Source organism: Nothobranchius furzeri, chromosome 11 (genome assembly GCF_043380555.1).
Source record: "Nothobranchius furzeri strain GRZ-AD chromosome 11, NfurGRZ-RIMD1, whole genome shotgun sequence".
Classification (NCBI taxonomy): domain Eukaryota; kingdom Metazoa; phylum Chordata; class Actinopteri; order Cyprinodontiformes; family Nothobranchiidae; genus Nothobranchius; species Nothobranchius furzeri.
The window spans coordinates 2,374,100-2,385,734 of record NC_091751.1 but is presented as its reverse complement, the minus strand read 5'-3'; positions in this window follow the sequence as shown (position 1 = coordinate 2,385,734).

The window sequence follows — 11,635 nt, the reverse complement described above, 5'->3', positions numbered from 1 at the left end:
TGGTTGTGCCATACAGGTGTAAAGGTAAAGAAGCAGGTAAAGAGGAAAGGAAAATACAGATACAGGTTAAAAAATAAGAAAGAACTAAAAAGAAAAGGTGATAGGGGTGTGAAGTGGTGATGAACAGGTGATCTCATCATCTAGAATACGGATTTAGCAGCTGTTTAATCCCGACGTGATCAAACCCAGTGAATCCTGATAAGAATAATAAATGTCTGACCTGATGATGGGCTAATACAGCCAGTCAGTCACTCCTCGCTCCTTGTAAAGCTTATTGTCCACATAAAGCTTATCCACCAAGATGACAGCTCTCTTCCCATCCTGGATAAACTTTTTGCGCAGCGGACAGAGGACTTGTCGCCGATCCAGGATTTCCTTAGGGAACTGGTCATTTACGCTGATGTAGGACTGATTAAGGATTGTTTACCTGTTCAAGTGCATGCAAAATCTAACTACAGACCACAAGTTAAACAGTATCCAATCAGCCGAGAAGCTGAGGATGGTATAACCCCAGTGATTCAAAGCATGCTTGAGTCAGGAATCATCAGACTTTCCCCCAAATCAACATGTAATACTCCTATCTTTGCTGTTAAGAAACCTGGCAGGAATGAGTGGAGGCTGGTACAAGATCTTAGACTCGTAAACCAGTCTGTAGTTCGAGTGACATCAGATGTGCCAAACCTGCACACCATTTTGAACCAAATTACCGCAGATAAAAATGGTTTACAGTTATTGATCTAAGTAACACATTTTCTCAGTTCCTCTACATACAGACTCTCAACATTGGTTCGGTTTCACGTTTAAAGGAAAAAAATACACATTCACAAGGTTAGCTCAGGGGTATGCTAACAGTCAACATGAGTACACACAAGCACTCAGGGCATCTATGTCCAGCTGTATACCTCCTGCACACACTCAGATGATACTTTATGTAGACGACATACTGATAACATCTGACACACAAGACTGGTATTCATAGATGTAGCAACTCATAGATGACTGAGGCCTTACCTGGCGGCGCGTGCACACGCAGCGGCTTCTCTCTTTCTCCCAAACTTTCTTTTTCCTTTTTCTGTTTTTTTTATTTTTTATTTTTTGGCATGTCCATGTCACGCCTATCTGTCTGCAAGTGTGTATACGACCAAACGTCTTTGCTCGACATCGGCAGGAACAATGTTTTTAAGTTAAACTCTGTGAACGCCGTAGAGCTGAGAAATCTGGGTCTGCTCCGGAGGACTATTAAATCACCGACTGCCACTCCTGCTCCTCGCCCACAATGGAGGCACCTCAAGCGACGTGAGAGAAAGCAGAAGAGGGGAAAGCGTGGCGGCATCCAAGCTAGGCTAGTAGCTAGCCCACATAAATCCGCTATCCCCTCCATCGTCCTGGCCAACGTACGCTCGCTAGGAAATAAACTGGACGACATTCAATTACTACGTTCATCTCAGAGGAATGTAAAGGACTGTTGTGTTTTTATATTGACGGAAACATGGCTCAGTGACAGTGTCCCGGACCGTGCCATTCAGCTCGACCAGCTAACCTGCTACCGTGCTGACCGAGATATTGTCGGGGGAGGTAAGGCACGCGGGGGTGGACTCTGTGTTTACATCAATGACGCCTGGTGTCACGATGCTGTCGCGGTCTGCAAACACTGCTCGCCTGCACTGGAGCTTATGGTTATTAAGTGTCGGCCATTCTATCTACCGAGGGAATACTCAGCCATACTACTGTGTGCTGTGTACATCCCACAGTACCACAGCACAGAAGATTCCACCACCTCCTGGTGACTAGGTGATGACTCTGTCCCCGGACAGCGTAAGGAGATCCCTTAGCAGGATCAATGCACGTAAAGCTCCGGGTCCTGATAATATTCCTGGCCGGGCAGTGAGAGACTGTGCAGTGGAACCAACTGATGTCTTCACAGACATCTTCAACACGTCACTTATCCAGGCTGTCGTCCCCACGTGCTTTAAAGCCACATTAATTATTCCGGTCCCAAAAACATCATCTCCCTCCTGCTTTAATGACTACCATCCTGTTGCACTTACTCCCGTCCTTATGAAGTGCTTCGAACGGTTAGTCATGCAACACATCAAGTCTGTTCTGCCCCCCTGCATGGACCCCTTCCAGTTTGCATACCGGCCCAACCGCTCGACCGATGACGCCATCTCCACTGCACTCCACTCAGCACTCACACATCTGGACAAAAAAGACTCATATGTCCGAATGCTGTTCATAGACTTTAGTTCAGCATTCAACACCATCATCCCCCAACAGCTTACTCAAAAACTGGTCCAGCTGGGTCTTAACAGCTCACTGTGTAACTGGCGGTTGTACTTCCTCACTGGAAGACCACAAGCAGTACGGGTCGGCAGAAACACATCCAGCACCATCATTTCAAACACGGGGCCCCCCCAGGGATGTGTGCTGAGCCCCCTCCTCTTCACTCTGCTGACCCACGACTGTACACCATTACACAGCTCTAACCTCTTCATCAAGTTTGCGAATGACACAACAGTGGTGGGTCTCATAAACAACGGGGATGAGACCGACTACAGGACCGAGGTGAGCCACCTTACCACATGGTTTGCTGACAACAACCTCTCTCTAAATGTGGTGAAGACCAAGGAGATTGTTGTGGGCTTCAGGAGAGCACACACTCAGCATGCTCCTCTGACCATCAACGGTGTGTCTGTGGAGAGAGTGAGCAGCACCAAGTTCCTGGGTGTGCACATTACAGAGGATCTCTACTGGACGAACAACACCATAGCATTGGTGAGGAAATCACAGCAGCGTCTCTTCTTCCTCCGCAAACTAAGAAGAGCAGGAGCACCAGCCCCCATCCTGTACACTTTCTACAGAGGCACCATTGAGAGCATCCTGTCGTGCGGCATCACTGTGTGGTTCGGAGCCTGCAACGTTTCATGCATTAAAACCCTCCAACGTATAGTGAGAGCAGCAGAGAAGGTCATTGGGGTCTCTCTCCCCTCCTTACCAGACATTTACAGCGCCCGCCTCACAAAAAAGGCCCTTCGCATTGCGGCTGATCCCACTCACCCAATGCAAAGCCTCTTCAAGCTGCTGCCATCAGGGAGGAGACTGCGGCGCCTCAAGGCCAGGACCAACAGACTGAAGGACAGCTTTATCCATCAGGCAGTTAAACTCCCTCCCGGCTCTCCCAACTCTCCTCTCTTTTCCCCCACAGTCTCTCTGAACTTGGTTACTGTTTTTATACTAAATGTTTATTTTCTATCTAGCGAGAGTTTGAGAGTAACGTAATTTCAATTCTCTGTATGTCCTGTACTTGTGGCAGAAGTGACAATTAAACTGACTTTGACTTTGACTTTGACTGTAGCGTCATGAATGTCCTGTTTTTGACCTAAAGGTCATGATCTGCTGCGTCTGCTCAAGCAGAGACATAAAGTCTCTGACAGGCTAATCTACATGAGATAGTGGCCAAGGTCTTTCATGCACTCTGCTCATCTGAACTGCTTCACCTCTGTTACAGCTCAAGACGAAGACGAAGAACTCTCTTTTGTTAAATACATAATCAAACAACTTTGTCAATACCAATAATGATGTGAGCCCAATGTTCAATCAATCTGTGAAATGACAATGTTATTACTTGATCTTATAATTCTGTGATCAGAAGTATTTTACAAGTTATTATAATCCTGGACATTTGCACTAGACACTAATAACACGCAATGCTACAGTCAGACGACACATTTCCTTTTGTCTGATCCAATCAGAACCTTCGTTTCTGGCTAGGCGTGGTTTTCTGTGGTGTTTGTATAAACCCTCGTCTGCATGTCAAATTCTGATTCGCCAGTAAACCAAAATATGACAATTATAAAAACTATTCCACGCCACCTTTTCTTTAGTTCAAAGCGTTCTAGAGAAGTTTCGGACAGGCCATCCGGACTTCCTCTTCAGCCATAAAGAACCTCGACAAGCGGGATAAAATCTGTTGCAAGTTACACCTGACCACAACGGTTCCTTCAGAATAAAAGCTGAACCTCACGACCCCTTCAGGGTCTCGGAGACGCCAGTGATAACCTGTCGTGACCTGGAAGCATTCCAAGACTAGTTTGGTTGGTGCCACTGCTTTTCTACCGGCTTCGGTACCAAAGAGGGTCCAAGAGGACCTCGACATTCTGGATCTAACGGAGGCTTCCCCTGGGGTACGTAGACCGACAGATGGCGTTTCATGTGTGTTATAAATCTCCAACTAAAGTTTAGAGCGAAACATTCACTCCCACTCAGAACTAGCTGCTTCTCCGGATCCGCTGGTTCTGAATAACATTCCACACACACACCATCATCATTCATCACATTTCACTCCACCTTAGTCCATCAGTACACAGAGTGTTAAAGTTAGTCTTGGGCTGCCTCTCAGCACCTGATGAAACAACCGGAACAGCAGCATCGGGGGGGGGGGGGGGGGGGGGGGGGGGACTAAACCTTAAGTGGGATGGGGCTCCTCCCTGACCACACACCGACGAACTACAGCTACAATGGCTCCCACCTCACTGGACAACGCGCCTGGACGCACCTCCCACAGGACAAGGGAAAGGAGAGACGCCGAAACTAGAGCCCTGCACTGAAGCCCTAGGCCCTCGGGTCGGCCCGGCCTGACGGCCCCCGGGCCGGGCTTCGGGCCAACGACTGTGTAATTACCTCAGACACGGGCCGGGCCGGGCGCCTTTATCTTTAATCAAATTCATTTAAAAAATTGAAACACTTTAACCAGGGCTCGGCAACCTGTTCCCATCAAAGAGCCATTATTCACCATTTCCCACAGTAAAGAAAACACTGGGAGCCACAGCAGCCATGGCGTTGTGGGCGGGGCCTACCCTCAGACAGCAGAGCGCTGCTCACAACCATCGACATTAATATATGGACAATGGGTTTCCATAGGCTCCAATAACAAGTGTTTCTGCTAAAATGGGAGGTGGCCACCACCGCCATTTTGACCGTGTCACAGGTTCCGTCAAGCCCAGACAATTCCATAAAAGGGAAGAGAGGAGGAGCTGAGGGTGGGGCTGTAAGGCTGGGATCAACTGACAACACCCGGTCGAACTAGCTACAAACTAACCTGAAGCTAACCCAAAGCTAATGCGGAGGTGGGAGCTAAGCTAACAGAGGTAGCAACCTAGCTACAACCAGAGTTAACTGTGCACAACACCAGAGCTTCTGAGTCAGAGATACGCCGGGCTGACCGCTGGGTAAAACCGGGTGGAACACAGAGGTCTCAGAGACCTGTGGAAATGTTTCCATCCCAGAGCTCCACGTCAGCCCGTGCAGCACACAGAAGCCGCGATCAGACAGATGCGCCGAGCTGCTGGGAGAACCAGCCGTCAGCCCGCCACAGCAAACAGAAGCCGTGATCAGACAGAGATGTGCCAAGCTGCAGGGAGAAATGGCGTATTGTGGCAGTTCTGGCTTGCCATAAGAACCAGCCGTCAGCCCGCTGCAGCACACAGAAGCCGCGACCAGACAGATGCGCCGAGCTGCTGGGAGAACCAGCCGTCAGCCCGCGCAGCTAACAGGAGCCACGATCAGACAGAGATGGACCGGGCTGAGGGGAGAAACAGCCGGCATTCCGGGTGGAAAACATCGGTCTCCCGAGAGCTCCACAAGCCGATAGTGGGAACCCAGCTCCACCAACATGTTATATTTCAACCCATTTTCTAAAGTGCAGCATTATGTTAAATGCACTGGGTTTTACCCTATTACATTTACATTTCATGGTTAAACAGTACATGTTAAAATTTAAGCTCAGCTCGGCAGTGACCTAAAATACATAAATATAATTTTACTTACCAAAAAAAAATGAAGTGGAGACTCCTTGGACGCTCTATTAGTGCAATTAATGCCACAGCAAGTCATTTTGTCCAACAATTGCACAAAAAATATCCAAACAAGAATACACACACACAGAGACTCAAAATCCCGGAACAGTTTCCAGGCCAGACCGAGGCTCTACTGAGGCCTTTCCACGGAGCTAGCTCTGTGGTCACGTGGGTCTGATGCTCATTAATTATACAGAATTTTAGGCTTTTAATACACTTAAACAGATGAGTGAGAAAGACATTCACCCCCCTCAGAGTTGTCATGAGTGTAAACTAGATCATTTAAACCAAAACATGTTTTGGTACCAGGCTGTAAACATGTTTATTTCTGCTGTGAAATTGGTATTTTTAACATGGGAGTCAATGAGGATTTGCTCGCTTCTGACACCAGCCCCTAGTGGATGAGGGTGGAACTGCAATTTTTGGTTCTTCCGGGTTTGACTCAATTTTAGAACTCCGTTGTGGGGGCTTGCTCACAACAGGTGACAGCAGCCAGTTCCGGTCGCTCGTGTACGTCAAAGTTATCTTTCATAAGACGATAATCAATAAAATGATTTACATAAAATGGATCCAGAAGTTGTAGCCCGTCTCTGCCGACAATATTTTGATATTTCTCACCCTGTTGGTGGTTTTACTGAGCAGGTGCCACTTTTGTCATACGTTTCTTTTTAAAACATGTTTAGACTGTTCAGAATACAAATCCAGGCTCTGTCACGCTTGATTGTTGTAATTAAACTTTGTAGGTGGGGAAGGTCATAAAAGGATCCGATCATTTTGTTTTTCCCTCATTTACAGCGATGGAGATAACAGCGCAGTGCGCCTGGCTCTGGTGGTAATCAAGTTAAATTTTATCTCTTTGCAACAATTTTCACAAGAAACAGAACAGTTAAAAGCAGGGCTTGTGTTGACCGGACAGTTCCCGTATTTGGCCGTTTATTTTGACGGAGAAATAATAGAAAGAATTACCCCGACACATGCAGCCAAACTGACATTTTATTCTACGCACATCGCAGATGTAGCTAAATCACCCAAGAAAAGATTCCCATCTGAACATCTGAGCTGGGCCCTGCTCAGCGCAGCTCACTGTCAGCGTGTACTACATAAGGTCCACAGCGAGCTGAAGATGTTTGAGAGGGGCTTGGAGCGCGTTGCAGAACCAGAGCGCATGCGGGAAGATTCCTCCGACTGATCTTCCTGCTGATCTGAATCTGATGCGGCTCTCTGTGCTTGTAAAATAATGAATGGATATTTAAATAAAATGCTTTATATTTTACTGAATTAATTTTATATCTGTAAGTCAATTCTATGTAAAGATTGTCTGCGTAAACCTGAACAGGCCCAACCCGGTCTTACTGTGAGACCGGGTTGATGCGTCACGCTTGTGCGTAATCATAGGCGCTTCCTGAGCTGAAGAGAATGTGAGATTCTGGGATTCTCCTCAGACGGCTCCTGGATGTGTCGCCACACTGGAGACAGGAACAAGCGCTATTCAGCCAATGTTTCATCATCAGGGAACATTTTCTAAGTGACAAGTCTCTCTGAGAGACAGGGTTTGGAAAACTCTCGCTTCAGTGGGAGGAACCTTCCCGCATGAACTCTGGTTCTGCGACGCGCTCCAGCTGACATCATAGGGTACTTCGTAGCCAATAGCAATGGCAGATTTGAATTCAAATACAGTGCAGAGTTTTTACCTGAAGATGGCGCAACATTGACAGTTTCAAGCAGAATATTTAAAGAACTAAGATGCAGTAAAGTACCAGATTACTGACTACACGATTAAACACTCATTTATGTAGTTTATCAGCAAAAGAAAGTTGATTTGAGGGTGACTTGCTCTTTAAAGAGAAGGCTGACCGCCACTCGAAGATGTACGACCCCAACATGAGAACTTACCTCTGTGTTCACAAAGCTATGTTTTGAATATCAGCAGAACGACTGAAAGGTCTGGCTGTCACGAGCTTTCAGAGTACAAACTGCACTAGAAGATGGCAGCATAGCATTTTTATGTGATCTCACATTCTGATAAATGTTACTTAGGGAACACGACAGGTGTGACATTTTGTGGCAGTATTCTGTATTCATTCCTTTGTCTCTCAGTAGCATTGTATTACAATCAAGTGCAGAGGAGGTTCTACTTATAAGATGATAAACACACAAAGACCTGCACAGTCACACATGAGAAACACAGGCTTGCTTGAGAGGATCTCATCTTCCACTGCAGCATCTTGTATTCCATGGCAACCATTTCAAAAGTAAGATTCACTTTATATAGCTGGCCTAGTTTGTGCACCGCAGCCCCCGCTGAGCGCTGCCATCCAAGATGACGACTGGGCCCGTTGCAGACTACATGACAGAGGAGGTGGGGCGGCAAACTCCCAATGCTAATGCCAACATTTAGTCTTAAAAAGTTTTCTGTTCTACTTACAAAACCTCCAAGAGCCCCACGTAGAGTTAAAAGAGTTCTGTGTTGTTGTGAGCACACATTTGAGTGGTAGAGTCATAAGATGGGATATTAGTACATGATCCATTTACAGGATGCTGCAAAATTATTGAAGCTTTGGTTCTGCCTCCATGGAGCCTGATGCTTACTTTTTGCGCTGGTTTAATTTCAGATGGTAGAGGATGTTTGGGTCATTTGACATCACTGATCTTTCTAAATCATTCAACCCAAAACACTACCCGACCAGCAAAGAATGAGTCCTTGTTGTGGTGACAAGACAATTTAGCAAATAATCCAGTTTAAAGCACTGCCTTGAATGTTGCCCAGTGATAATGTGTGATATAACACCCCCGTGATCAGCATCATTTCAAATCCAAATACTTATTTTTGGTTCAGGAGCCAATTTTTTTTTTTTTTCCATTTGAGTTGGCAGCTGATTGGAGACCAAATCAGTTTTTGCCTCCTCAATCAAGAGGAAGCAAAGTAACCATTCAGGTTGCTTTTTAGATGGTTGACATGGTGAAATAAGGCTGGTCTGACTCCAGACCCACTGCAGACCTTATTAACCTCCACCCATCCTTGGTAAGGTCTCAGTAGTCAGGGGAATAAAAAGACTTTCCCAGCATTTCCAGTGACAAACCATTTAAAATCTGGATGAAAAACTTGAGATGAGGTGCATGGTGGCGCAGACGGTTACACTGCTGCATCACAGCAAGGCGGTTACAGGTTAAAATCCTGGCTGTATGGAGTTGCCATGTTCTACCTGTGCATGCGTGGGCTTTCTCTGGGTACATTGGTTTCCTCCCACAGACCACAAACATACATTTTAGGTTAATTGGAGACTCTAAGGGGTTTGGATGGATGGAGTAAAGGTGGCTGATGTCACATCAACAATCCGTAAACACAACAACCCTAACGCTAAAAGAAACGTTGATGGTCTGGTGTAAATTAATTACCACAACAAGAAGGTTCTTGGTCACATATTGGAAACACAACAGCCTTTTAAGAAGGGTATTAAGAGCCAGGTGCTGTATAATGACTGCATTGATTACCTGATCATCAGGAAATATCAGCATGTCTGTAACGAACACAGAAGACTTAGCAGCTGTGTGTTTACGCAACATTAAAGAAGAAAGTTGCAGCTGATCAATTGTTGAGCTTTAATAAAACCCCGTAAGCTTCATCATGGGTCTCTGTTAACGCATTAATCAGGAGAGTGAAACTAGAAAGAGACCGAATGAGTGGCTTGTCTGGAAGGTTGGCAGCAGAAAGGTGCTTCTTTTGAAGGGTGATGATGGCCGAGTTACAGTACCAGTCCAAAGTCCAATTTGAATGAGTGACTGTGTTTAAACGTTCAACCTTAACTAGGGTGTGTATTAGCAAGAATCTGGAGATACGATACATTGTGATACTGAAAGCCAGATGATGCTTGCAATGGTCCAAGACACATCCAGCGTTACCGCGAAATATCGTTGCTCCCTCTGAATAAAAACAGTAAAAGTAGCTGTTTTGCTCATTTACACAAAGTAAATACACTAAATGTTTGCAAGTAAATTCTCCATAAAGAGAAACTCGATACACTGCTTTTAAATGTCGATTCTTTATCATAACACAAAATATGTTATTTCGGTGTCTTGATATTTTCTAACATCTCTAACCTAATAATCCTTTGAGGAGTGACCAATATAGAAAAGTTTAATCATGGTGTACATTTTTACCCATCCTATATATTCAAGATCATTTTATTGTCATTGCACCAGTGTACAACGACATTGACTTTGTGCTCGTTAAAGACAGCTCAGGTGGTAGTGAAATATAAGTAAGTAGCATACATGTGAATATACAGTCTGGCCACGACCCATAGACAAAGTTCAGGCGTAGGGTGGAATCTAGGGTTCTTTTAAACTTTCCCCACAAGCTGACAACAAGGTTTGCATACCTGGAAACTCTGAGGTTGTGAAAAAGGTGACTACAGTGCTCTCATCACGTGTTTCTACTCCAGCGTCCTTAAATCTTCTGGTGCCCAGATCCATTTACTGGGGTTTGTTTTCAACGAGTAAGGCTGTAGCAGACTGGTGGTCATTTCCTACCAGACATAGTAGTCGTTACTAACATTACTGGCTGTGTTTACTCCGAACTCATCTCCAAAACCAAAATAATAATAATAATAATAATACCACAACCAGACTTGGGAAAAATCTATTAATGTTAATGTTAATTAAAGTCCTTGACAGAAAACTGTTATTTACTGATGATTTTGTTCTATTTGACAAACTTTAGGCTCAAAATTGCTGCGAGAAGTTATAGCGACAGCACTCATACTCACTGTGGCCCAATCTCAACACTCGCACTTGCACCCTTCAATTGCGTGTTCCGAGCCAGGGGTGTGAGTGCGTTGAGTGTTCCGATTCTCAAGTGCGAATGTTGGCCACGCCCCCATTGCACCCTTAATCTGCACTTCACTCAAGTCCGCAGCGATGCGGACCTCAGATAAGGGTATTACCCACAAGTCATTGCTGCAGGAGAAAAGGCTCAAGTTCCTTTTCTGAAAATATGTATTTTCTAATGAAATTAGTTCATTTTACAACGATTAGTTGATGCTCTGAATGTTTTAGACAAAGCAGCAATGAAGTAAAATTTATTTCAAATAATTGCTTTGTTGTCTGTTTGAAAGTTGTTAATAAAGGTTTTTGAAAAACGTTTCACAGCGACCAGCATCCCAGCATGCGTTGCGATCGAAGATGCAATGCTCCCTGACTCAATTCTGCGAATAGTTGCACACTTGTGCACTACGCACGCGAACCCTACTGCACACTGTCTCCAAGTGCACTTTGCTGAAGACTGCAGGGCGAGTACTGAGATTGGGCCTGCGAGTGCCACTCTGCCCCATCGTCTGCAGCGTGCCGTCTCCGACTGTGATTGGTCAAATGATGACACATGACTAACACAATAGAACAAAGATTGTAGACAAGAGTCCCCTCTCTTTTCTCTGGCTGATTTCCATAAGAGTGACTGAAATCCATCGTTGAAACCAGACAGAAGACCCCCCCCCCCCCCCCCCAAAACAAGAACTTTTCGGATCTACACGACTCACGTGAATGCCACATTTGGGTTCAAAACTGCGATTTTTGCTGCAACAAGTTTGCACGTATGTATTGGACAGCAAAAAATGTGCATAGCTGCGGATGTCAGTCAATGGCCCGTCCACCATACGCCATTGAAGAAGACGTAAATACATTCCTATCCTAAATAAAGGAATTAAGTACCTCTATCTGTTCTTGACTCAAAGAGAAGCCCAAGTCTAAATAGTCCAAAGTTGATGTCAAAGCCATTTCAAACG